We start from the raw sequence: 12,797 nt of genomic DNA, 5'->3' as shown, positions 1-12,797 counted from the left end.
CAGAATTTGTCCTGAGAAGACCTTGCAATGTGTAATGGAGGGACATATTCTGTTCTGTTTGATCATTGTGAGACCTTATTTGTAATTTTTAATCTACTGTCAGCACTGGGCTTACATTTGTAAATATGTATACATGTCACAGAGCAACATACTTCCTTTTAAGTTCAAAGGATCCATTTTTTAGCTTTGTTTGGTATCAGATATTCTTTTCACTGGTGCAATTGTTTGGTAAGACTCATGGCTACAGTAAAGGGAAAAAAAAAGGAATAAAAAAAAGAACTGGACCTAATTTCAATTTCATCAGTTTTGTAATATTCTGGTTCTAAAATACATCCTGGTGATTTAACATATATCCTGGTGATTTCTCTTACACAAAGAACAGCTGTCACAGACACTGGTAAAGTTAACATCTCTGCTACCAATCTCCTGCTTTTCAAATGACATCAGATATTTTTATTGGTTCTCTTTTCTCCTAAGAAAAAGCTTCTCTGATTTGAAATATAATAGAAGAAAAGAGAATCCAAGTATTCTGTAAGATAAAATGTACTTCTTGTGGGCAATATTTTTGATCAGGCTAATATATCTCCAGGAAGTATTGCTAATGTGAAGGCAGCTAATGTGGAGCCTTTGGGAAGCAATGAAATGTGTGGTAGTCTCCAGCTGTACTATTTTGATGTATGAAACACAGAGGGAACCGATTGCCAATATACTCCAGCAACCCAAGCAAAACTTGGCAGCTGGACAACTGAATATCTACTGAACTGCCAGGAAAAAAAAAAAAAAAGTATAAATTTTAACTGATTCGATTCGCACACAATTGGATTTGGAAAAATCTGCTGGGAATCTACCTCATGCTGTCTGCTTTGGCCATGTATTTGTGTGTACGGATATGTATCTGTGTCTATATATACACATGAACAATCCCTGTATAGGCTTAGAACTGTATGGGAAACTCTTTTGAGCAAACTCTGAAATCAGTGTTCAGTGGCTTCACAAGTGAGCTTTTTTCTCATGAGTGAGAGTTGCAAGATGGAACTCCTGTTTGTTGTTTGAGGTTTTTTGTGGTTTGTTTGGGGGTTGTTAGTTTGTGAGTTTTGTCTGTTTTGTTTGGTTGGTTTGGGGGTTGTTTGTGGTTTGTTTTTTGTTTGGTTGGTTTGGGTGTTGTTTGTGGTTTGTTTTTTGTTTGGTTGGTTTGGGGATTTTGTTTGTGGTTTTGTTTGTTTGTTTGTTTTCTCGCAAGCTGTATCAGAAATATGGGATTTAAGTGTAAATGGGGACCTAAACATTCTATGAAGAATTAATGTCTTGAATGCTGTACAATCTGCATTACAAAGAAACAGAGGAAGAGTGGGCTAGGGAGAGACTGTGCTGGAATGGATTAATGCCATCTAGAGTTTTTTGGCAAGATCTCCAATAGAGAGAAATTCATGGAATACATGGAAGGTAGCATTAGATTTTGCATGGTATTCCCCATTAGAGCTGTAGTACACCACACTCGTGAACGTGGCATTGCTGAGGGCTGCTTGAAAAGAGAACAAATGCTTCAGCCAAGCAAATAAGACCATGCATCTTCCTTGGGTTCTGTGGTGAAGATAGGAGCCCAGAGCCTCTTGCAGAATCAGGTGCTCTTGGAAAAAATCTGCTGTGATGGGATGTTGCAGTGATTCTTCTCCTGTACAATGAGAAGTTGTGTGTCTGTCTTAACGCTCCTCTGGGTACCACCTTGAAAGACGTAACGGAAGGACAAGACCAGGACAAGAGGAGGAAGAAGAAATTCTGATCTCCTGTAGTGAACTGGAGGCTTTGCAGCAGAAGCCTGGACAGATTTACCCTAACTTGCACAACTGTCTGAATGAACCCATGCACCCCAGAACTGTAGGAATGCAGGCAGCTTTTTGCTGAGCTGATGCAGCCCTCAGTGTCAACAAGCTATCAACCCGTTCAGAGGTTCCATTCTCCTTATTTGTTTTTGACCCAGTCAACTCATTAGTATCTGAGCAACATACGTGTTAAGCGTTAGTGCTCCAAGCTGTCAAGTACTTCACACTCCGAATAGGTGTGACTGCACTGAGCGGGAAATCTGGATCCAACTCCTCACAGGTCTTTCTCAGACAAAATAGTCCTGCTGCCTATGTGAGTGAGACCAAGAGGATTTATTTTTAAGTCACTTATTTGCCAAGAAAAGTTCACTAAATGCCTTGGGCTTATGAACACTATACCAAGATCTTCGCATGACCAGGATCCGCACACGCCATCTATTTCCAAAGAGAAAATAAAGCCCTGGGAGCAGACTGCATCAGGGCCACCAGTTCGCCACTGCAGAGCGGGTCCGTGCGTGTCTTTGACTTGCAGGCAACCTACCCGTGTCAGGCGGGGGAGCTCCAGCTGGCTCACGTCATCCAGCAGCTGGCGTTCAGGTTACCCACGCTGGCCATCTTCGTGGTGGAGCTTTGATGCAGGAGCCACCCTTGAACTGCTTAAGACCTGCATGTGATTGCAGAGTCACCTGCCCATCAGCTGAGATTTCAACCATTATTTGTATATGTTTTTGTATTTATATGCCTTTGATCTCTCATTTTCATGGTGCCTCATTTCTATCCCCACTGCAGGCCTTTCAGTTCCGTATGCAGAAGATGTGACTCATACAACTGCCACTCCCCAGCCCTACTTGATTACACCCCTCTGAGGTGTTCTCACCAGCCAGATACACAACAGGAAGACAAAGAGAAGCGTCCTGCAAAGTACACTTCTGCTCCAGTGCTGCTGGAGGGCGTGTTCCCCTGCTACACCTGTGCAGACTCTCATCCTTCTCCTGGAGATTTGGTTGGAAGTATACTCTGCGTAGTGGTCGTAAAAAAACCCTCAAGAGATCTGCCCTCTGGGTCAGCAAATAAATCACTGAGCTGACTCGTTCATTGAGCTGTGGCTTAGATTGCAGTGGTAATACAGCCGTGCCATCACAAGGCACCTGGGAGCACTTTGGTGATTCTGTAATCACAAATGTCAGACTAGGTCAGTAGTCTCCAAATAGTTTGGGTCACTGGAGTGTAGTCAACTCTGAAAACTTATTGTACCCAGTTATTAAAATTCTACCTCAAAACATGTTTTTGTATGGTTCTGCAGAGCCCATACCAGTGGCTCATGGGGCACAGTAAGGAAACCGCTGGCCAAAATACTCCTTCAACTGTAGGTAACTCGAGGTACTTCCACAGAAGTGGGGAAACCTTTGGCTAAGTCTCTTTACATTTCTGTGTGTGAATTAGTTTTCCAGTGACAGAGTGTGGATACCAATATATGTTAAGTATGCAATATAAGCGCCAAGTATTCATAGTTATTAAACACCTGCTGACCTAAAGCACCAGTTTAAAAGAACTGGGAAATAACCTGAAAATAAGCACAATGCTAAACCCATTTTTAAGTTATTATCTTAGAGAGAAGAGATAATTTTCTTTATGAAAAGCAAGATTGATACCTAGAGCTCCTGTTTCTCATGTGACTGCATACTGTTAATGGTGAGGAGCTGGTAGGCAGGAAGTTGCTACGGTCCCTAAAGCAGCAAGCACAGGCACAGAGTTAACTGCAAATCTAGGACAGAACTCATACTCTGTTATCACTCTTTTAATGTTTTTGATCTCAAAAGAATACTGCTTTATATTTAACTAGGGATGTGAATATGGCCATTGGTAAATTAAAGCATTTTTGCACTTGAGGGAAAAAATAATAAAGGGAGCGTTTGGGTGAATGTCTGTTCTGGGCAAATGCCTGTTAGTTATGATAGTAGGTAAACAGCACCGTAATCAAAGGACTCAAACTCTTTTGAAGTTGCTGAGGAAGTATGTGACAAATATCATCAAGAATGCAGTTCAAAGGATACAATTCACATCTCTAAGACACACACAGAAGACCTGATTCTGATCTTATGCTACTTGTATACCTGGCTTCAGCTGAATAAAACTTATTCTGCTGTCAGCAACCAGCAGTGGGTAACTGGTCCTGCCTTCTCTGGGACGCTGAGAAAAGCTGACCCCCAGGGACCAGGGCAAAAGAGGACTCTGAAACAGGCCATAGAGAGGGTTGTGAAAGTTGAGGAGGTCAACAAGGTGACCAAGAAAATGTTTAAGAGAAAAAAAAAAAAAACAACTTTCTAGTGCCGTCAGAGTTTTTGCTCTTGCACTTGTTCCTTTAATACCTCCTTCTCCTCTGCTTTTCTTTTTCCCTTTGAGCTTCACGAAAACTGCCCGAGTTTGACCAGTTAAAAGGTGCTGAATACGGTTTGTCTTTGTATGTATTTGTAATTAAATTGTATTGAACTCTTGGGTATATGCACAGTTTATTTCATTGGCTGGTTGGTTTTTTCACCAATTTGTGTTCTTCGCAAATATGGGTAACAAAAAGGAGGGAGAGGTGTGAACAGTTATGCAGAATCAAGGTCTGCGGTTGTTCCCATTCCTGGGTCGTCTGGAAGACTCCCCAGAGACAGCTGGCTGAGAAAAACCGAACAGGGGTGGTAACGCTTGTGATGGAATATCATGGGCCTCCCCTTGCCTTTCACATGGGAATTGGTGTTCTCGATACAGCCTCTTGGGCAGCAGTGTCTGCGTCACAAAGCCCCTAAACTCTTAAAACGATGGTTGTCTCTGTTGGGCGTCCCCAGCAGGGTCACAGGTTGATGGAGGCACAGGCAGCACCTTCCAGTGGTGCTTACAGGGGCCTCGCTGGAGGAGCCATTTTCCGATAGGAACTGGTAAGTTCAGCAGACGGTCCCCTGCAAATTAAACTGTCCTTTTGCTCCAAAAGGCAGTTCTTGTCTGTCTTTCGATGAGAAAACATCACTGGAGCCAGTATAAGCAAGGATTTGTTGCTACTTTTTTTGATGCAATTATACTGAGATTAAAGAAAACATCACTCTTCAGCACCTTTTACAAACACTAAAGTGATTAGAACAAAATTAAACCAGTTGAATTTCAGTGTGTTGCTTTTGGACATGTTTTCTCATTTACCACAACTGATACAAATCCAGGTCTCTCTCCCTTAAGAATGCAGATTATTGGCTTTTATTAGTACCTGGGTAATAGCAGTCTAAAGTGTAATTCACCAAGCCCCGCTCTTCAGAATGCAATGATAGGTCACCAAGAATAAAAACACCAGCACTGACTATACAAACATATTTGTACTTATCAGCTTTTTGCAATGAGGGGTCTAAAATAAAAATAAGATTGTATAAAAACAAAAGCAGTTAAGGTCTTGAGAGAAAAACCACTAAGTTGCTGTTTATGTAAGATGAAATAAGCATAGTGGCTGAGTTTTAACACAGGATAAATCTAATGTATCTGTTTGTTAGTGGATTAGTGAGAACAACTGACTGAGTAAATGTTCTTAATGCTATGTAGAGCATTAGGACTATTTAGCATTAAGTGTGTTTCAAAGACAAGGCCCTGAGGAACCTGTAACTTTGAAGTTGGACCTGTTCTGAGAGTTGAACCAGGTGATTTCCAGAGGTCCCTTCCAGCCTTAATGATTTTATGGCTCTAAAGTATTAGTGAAACTAAGCTGCTTTTGTAAAATATTTGCCCTGTTGGTGGCTGACAACGTTGTCTAATGATAACAGCAATGCAAGTGTGATGTTAAGCTATAAAAAGTTATAATCAGTAGTGTATAAAAACATTAACCAATGTCTGTATTTTATAAATGCATGTGCAATTTGTTCAATATAGAGGTCAGTTTAAATATGTGATGTTTTTGTAAGATCTCTAAATGTATATTACTTGTCTTGCTCCTATTAATGCAGAGATATTGCATATACGATAGTAAATAAACCCAAGCAGTTTTTTGTATTCTGTGAGTTTATTCAACTTTTACATTGTTGTTTTTACTGTGCAGGCCTCTAGTATTTCCTATGTTCAAATGAGCTATTTGAAAAGTTAAATTTAATTAAAGAATAGGTATTTAACTGGCTATTCTTATATAAGTCTACAAGAACATACAGAAAATATGAGTTTTATCTGTCTTTAAGGATTTAGATTTCTATTTCTGTTTTTCCAGACAACACTTGTAGTAATTACTGTGTCAAATGTGGTTTCTAAGTAGTTTTCACCTAAGACGCCATAATGAAACTAATGTATTTGGTGCAAGATTTTAAGCTTAACAACATTTTCCTGTCCCCATTTGAGTCCAGAAATCTGAGTTATGCCAAGGTATGAGTCTCTCAGAGGATTGTAGACTTACAGCTGATGATGTGTAGTTACTGGCAGGGGTTCAGCCGAGGTCCTTAGTAACCAAAAGCTGTTGCCATCTGATTATAACTAATTTCCAAAATAAAACGAGTCAGTCTTCTGCAAGCAGACATGGTCACATCTCAGAAATAAATATATATAGACAAATATATATAAAATATATACAACATAATATTTATAAATAAAATATATATTTCAGTATGCACACACAGCACAACTGAAACTAGTTGGCATACTACTTATTATTTTGCCACCCTTTTACTTCCCACAAATGTGATGCATCTTTTAGGTTATAATTTTAAAGTGGGAATTCCAAATGCTCTTGTCTTCCCAACTGAAATAAATACAAGTCTTGCCCTAGATTGTTTCATTTTAGTCTGTTAAACTTTTTCAGTGAACTACTTTTCTGTGGATAACTATCAGATCATCTTGTTTGTTGTATTAATCCTGTATTCTCCTATTTCCTTGATTACAGGCGTCAGAACCAGGACATTTCATTCTGGAACGCTACAGAAACAGCCTCCCACACAATACAGCATGGGAAGACTGGAAACAAGGTTTGTCTTTTGATGCTTAAAATTGTTTTTTAACCCTAAACCCAAAGGTAGGAAGACATTTGGATAATACAGAATACATGAAAATTGTGGTAAGACACATTTGCTTACCATGCTAAGTGTTCTTCTAGGGTGTCATTTGGATTGACAGGTCTGCTAAGGATATGAAGGTCCCTTCCTTGGTGAAGAATGTAATTTTTATCTTTTAGATATAACTACTCTTTTTGTGAAATTTATTTTTGAGTGTTGGGAGCTTTCACCACTGGAAAATATTACTCCTAAAGAGATTTTTACCATGCAGCCCTAATGGGTGTGAATCTGGTATCACTTATTTTAAGCCAACATAAACATTGCGAGACCAGACTCAGAATCCAGTGCAAACCAAACAAATAAACCTGCCTTGAGTCTGACAAATAGGGGTGTCCAAAAAGACCTTGTACTCAGGTTTTTGTTATGTTGCCACATTAGTCCAACATAATTTGCATTGCCATGGGGAAGGGAAGTTCTCCTGATCTCCCATGCATTTCACTTGTTGCAGAACCAGGCTGTCTCTGGGCCAGCACATGGCTGGGGAACTGATAGATGAAAGGTGTCCATCATCATGTTCTGGTTGGTATTCAAGCTGCCTGAGAAGAGAAGGCTCCGGGGAGACCTTATTGTGGCCTTTCAGTACTAAAAAGGGGCCTATAAGAACGATGGTGACAGACTTTTTAACAGGGCCTCTTATGACAGGACAAGGGGTAATGGTTTTAAAATAAGGGAGAGGAGATTCAGGCTGGACATAAGGAACAAATTTTTTACAATGAGGATGGTAAAACACTGGCCCAGGTTGCCCGGAGAGGTGGTCAATGCCCCATCCGTGGAGACACTCAAGGCCAGGCTGGACGGGGCTCCGAGCAACCTGATCTGGGTGAAGATGTCCCTGCTCATCGCAGCGGGGTTGGACTAGATGACCTTTGAAGGTCCCTTCCAACCCAACCCATTCTGTGATTCCATGACGCCAGCCTACGGGAGGCACCAGGGACAAGCACAGATGATGCAGCAGAATGTTTCAAAGTCAGCATGGATTTATGTGGGACTAAACTGATGACATAACTATGGCCTCAGAGGGATCCTCCAAACGTGTGTCCAGTGCAGGAACTGGTTGTCAGCCCAGGTGGACGGGCTGCCACTGCAGCCTTGTACTGCAGCAATTCCCGTTTAACAAACAGTCCTCAGACGCCGCTGGCGGCAAGGATGAATCAGCGTAGCTTTTGGATTGCTCTAATTTGTAAGGCTCAGACTGATACACTTCACCCCACAACATTGTTTAAAAGCAACATGTTGTGTTTTTAAGCCAAGGATCTTCGAAATAAGAAAACAAGTAAACAAATTACTAATAGCGAATAAGAGTTTTGGGAGTGGGTGGATGCAAGTGAATATGAGAGCTGAGTGACAAGGAAGAAAAACAAAGAAAGATACATCAAACTACATATACTAGTTACTTTTGTTTCAATGAGTTAGGTCTCTGAGGCATTTTGCCTGAACAGCAACCGTCTCTCTATTCCATTTGTAAAAGGAAAACATGGAAAAACTTCACAAGTCAAGGGAAAAAACAAGTGATGACAGGCAGGAAATATGCTGTTAAATGTAGGATTGTGAATTTGTGGTCATTTCTTCCACAAAGAGCCGTCAGTAGTCAGACATTCCTCATTTCTAAATGCTAAACTTTCTTCATTATCAGAGTACTTTTCTTATTAACCAATAAGATTTGTATAATCTCCATGCTTTTATTTATTTTTTTTTTTTTAAGACCTTGAAGGTTTTTTTTTTTTTTTCTCTTTGTCTGTTTTAGAAATTGGGATTGCTCTGCACAGACAAATACTTTAGGAAGAGGAATGCATGGCATGGAAAACAATTGACGTCCCTGTACCTTGTTCTTGTCTCTGGCTCCACGGATGGCAGGTGGAGAGAGCTCTTCCTTTGGCCCACGGGAGGAGAAAAGATCTGATCACCGGTGCCAGAGGAACACAGGACTGGTCCAACCTTTTACATCCAAGTAAGCGTGTAGTAGACATCGACTTCAGAAGGCTCCACAAAACATTTAGTCCATAAATCTGGGCTACAAAACGGATTTTCAACATCCTGTAACACAAAATACCTACAGAAAAAGACTGAAAGCCACAACTATTAAAAAAAGGAAAAGTTTTGTTCTTCTAAAACGGATCTGAGAGGCCAATTCCTCCTGGGCCTCAGCTGGCCCGATCAGCACCCATCTCATATTTGCAGATCAGATTGTGAGGAATCTCAAGGGTAAACATCCACTTTCAGACGATAGGGTGGTTTTGTATAGTTTTGCATCAAAACAGCGATGGTGTTTTACTGGTCAGTGTATTCTGCTTTTTGAAGTTCTTTTTCTTGTACACCTTCACCTCTCTTCAGCTAGATGTAAGTCTTTCTAAGTGCGTTCTTGTAATCCGTTCTCATCTTAATCCTTCATTCGGGATTCTTTGGCCTTTGGCAGGTGATTGTGTTTGTAGGTATGACATGAATAATGGAGAATGATATAAATGGGATATATGAGGTGGAAATAAAATTTCATGTACAAATTCTGCAGCGTGAGGATATGCTAATAACATATATTTCAAAGACATGCCCAATGGTAATGGTGTACATTATCTGAGTGCTGATTCCAAAATTCTTAATATCCCAGATAAGATCTGACAGTGCAAGACCACAGGCTCCCTGGCTGAGGGAAGAGCAGTCGGTCAGCAAGAAGCTGACTGAAGAAGTGATGGGGAAGGAAAAATTTGCAAATGGTCAGGGAAGATTTTACTTGCCAAAAAAACCCCAAAAAATAAGAAAAAAAAAATCCTTTGGATCATAACAGCCAGCTCACGGCCAATTTATGAACAGCAGCAAAAAGCCGTCTTAACACCAGTTTAACTAAGTATGCAGGCAGTGATTTCACGCCCTGGTGTGAGTTGGCACAGCAAGCCCAGGGCATTTGTGTACAACGCAAGATAATGTAGAAGTAGTGAGTGTAGTGCTGCACTTCCAAAACCTCATTGTGGATGAGTTGTGTGGGATATTACTAAAAAATGGAGTGTATTACCCCTGCAACTTCTCTGAGCTGTTCTTCTCAAATCTTGCTTATATTCACCCGTCAGCTGCATCAAGCAGATGTCTCATGCAGCTGAGAAAGCCGTTCTGAATTCCAGGCAGAGCAGATGGCAAGTCAGTTCTGAAGGTTTTCCCTAAAAGACCAGCATAAACATAGAAGACTGTATGGTGTTCAATTAATCAGTGCTTCCAAAGTGATGGAATGAAGAATAGCAGGCTTTCTTTGTTATCCTGGGAGATAAGCTTTCCATATTTTTGTATCCTTATTGTCAGTCATGTGCTCGCACGACTAGCTGGGGAATCAGGGACAGCTCTAATGGAAAAGAGAAATTAGGTCATCTGGTCCATCCTCACTGCCAGGGCATGACTGTTCCCTGCAGTGTATCACTTCCCACACAGTTATCTTTCCAACTGTCTTTTGTAAGATGGAAATGCAATTCAAACTTCCATTTGGCTATGACTACCAGAGCTTTTGAGGACTTTTTATTTGGACGAAAATGCTTAATGAGAGACTCAGAGCTCACAATTTTAAATGTATTTCAACGAAAAAAAATAAAAAAAGAAAATCTCAGAATTTGATTCTCAGTAAAAAGTTTTTAATAGAAAAATTGTGCAATATTTGGGATAATTGAGCACACTGTTTTCATTCAGACAGGAAATCGCTTCTATGACTCAATTCTACAAATTAAACAATAGGTTTCCTGCTAAAGAATCAAACGGCTAGTTCAGTAAGTAGTTTAGGAAGCAGCCAGTACTCATGATGCTCTGAGCAGACTCTCCTCAGGAGCCGCAGCACTAGTGCTGACTGTAGGTATTCCAGGTTGCCTTCAAGTGCTTGGATCCCCATCCTTCAGCAGAACATCTCAATGTGCAGGCGCTCGGGCTCTACAGAACAAGACTGGTTTATTAAGGAGAAATAAATGAACAAAGGCAAATGGAAAACAGTGATAGGGCCTACAAGTAAGGAAATGGCAAACTACTCCCCTTTCGGCAGCTTTATTAAGTCTGCAAATTAATCCACATAAAATTTTCCTTTTGTCTCCAGCAAACTGGACTCAAGGCTACAAAGAGATGACCTGGTTATTCCATCTCTACTCTAAACCCAGAAGTCATTGTCAAGTTCTTATCATGCTAATTATCTTTTAAAGTACATGAGAGCACTCTGTGTTTCATTCTTCTACATAAATAATGCTTGACCTTGCGTTAATTTAAAAGGGCTTTAGGGCTTTTACCCCATGTTTTTAGGTAGTTATTGAAGCACTCAGCTAGTTACCATAGGTTGTCAAAAAGTTGTCATTCATGAAAGCAGGGTCAGCATTTCAGGTGCAAGGTCTTCAGTATATGACTTTTCTGGATGCTTGTGTATGTAATACCCTCCACGGCAAGGTTGTGAAGCTTTGCTGTAATAAAAATACTGATTAGATCCACTCTGACATGACAGTTTTCATCGGTTTTCTTGAAGTAACAGGTTTCTAGACTCCATTTGCTGAGGAAAGATGTGATTATTAACAGAACAACATACTAAATTACAGTGCTTTTGTGGGTGTAGCAATTTAATCCTGTTACAGAAAACCAAAACCCATTCCAGTATTACAAATCCACTAAACAGTCAACTTGTTTTCTTTCACATTGTTTTTCCTGCTGCACTGTTTAATTCTAGTGATTTATTAATTAGTAATGAGGTCTGCCTAGTTGTCTTGACAAGTGAAATTTAGAGAGTCAAGGAATAAAATACGAATTTCCAGGATGCTGATATCAATCTTAATATTTGTATCTGCCTGGGGAAGAAAAAAAAAAGTTTGCTATGCTACATTTAGAAGGCTTGAGCATCTTTTAAAAATCAAAGTGTCTTTGACGAGAATGATTCACCCTTTCTCCTCTGGTTCTAATTGGACAAAATAGTATTTGCAGTTGACCCGTTAATCAAGACAGAGAGATAAGTAACATTTCCTGTCAGTAACTAACAACTTTCTCTTTTGCAACAGTGAAGTAACAAGTGAGCTGCCTTCATAAAGAGCAGCAATTTGGAAAAAGAAAATAAAATGTTTGTTTATTTCAAATGTCACTGCCCAGGCTGTTAAATATCATTCTGTTGGGCAATGACAATTTAAAGACTCCTCCCTCCTCAGCTTTTTTCTTTTTCCTTTTGCTATATAGATTCTGTGCACACACAAACAAAAATGCCCTCATTGTCTACCAAATAATAATTGACAAAATACCACTTTAACTATTGCAGGCCATCTGCAAACAGAATCCCCACTAAAATTGTCAACACTTTGAGCAAAATGATGTGCAGCGTCAGGACCTCCCTCTGAAAACAGGTCCCAGTTACAGGTATGTCCAAACTCCGCAATTGCTCCCATCCCTGCACACTGCAAAGGGTTCCTGGAGCACTCTGAGCTATTAATCCAAGATTTCTCTCTGTGCATCCCTCCTGACAGCTGATTGCTCGCTGCGTTTTAGCCAGCAAGCAGCACTGACATAAAAACAAGCGGGTATGAACTGGCCGAGAGCAAGCTTTTTATTTGGATTTCTAGCTATCAGCAGGGTGAGGACTTGGCACAGGCTTCCAGTAGCAAAGGAAGAAAATAACCTAAATATAAGACCTGTGTAGTGAGTGGGATGTGATGATCTAGGGGGTCTCCTCCAGTCTTATTTTAAGTACATAAACCACAGCATACAGTGTCCCACTTTGAAGCAAAACTCTCTAATTGGTTAGGTTGGCACATTAAGGCTTTCTTCTCTATGGGAACCATTTATGTTATTACTATGAATATTTTTTGTTATTTGTCAAAGCTGCTGTTTTTGAACCACATTCTGCAGCTCCACCAGAGGTAACCATATGCCCTTCATACAGAACAACACATAAATGTATCGCCTTGTTGCTTGTAGAAAACTGGAGTGCCAC

Source organism: Caloenas nicobarica, chromosome 3, assembly GCF_036013445.1.
Source record: "Caloenas nicobarica isolate bCalNic1 chromosome 3, bCalNic1.hap1, whole genome shotgun sequence".
Taxonomy (NCBI): domain Eukaryota; kingdom Metazoa; phylum Chordata; class Aves; order Columbiformes; family Columbidae; genus Caloenas; species Caloenas nicobarica.
This window is presented reverse-complemented; position numbering follows the sequence as displayed.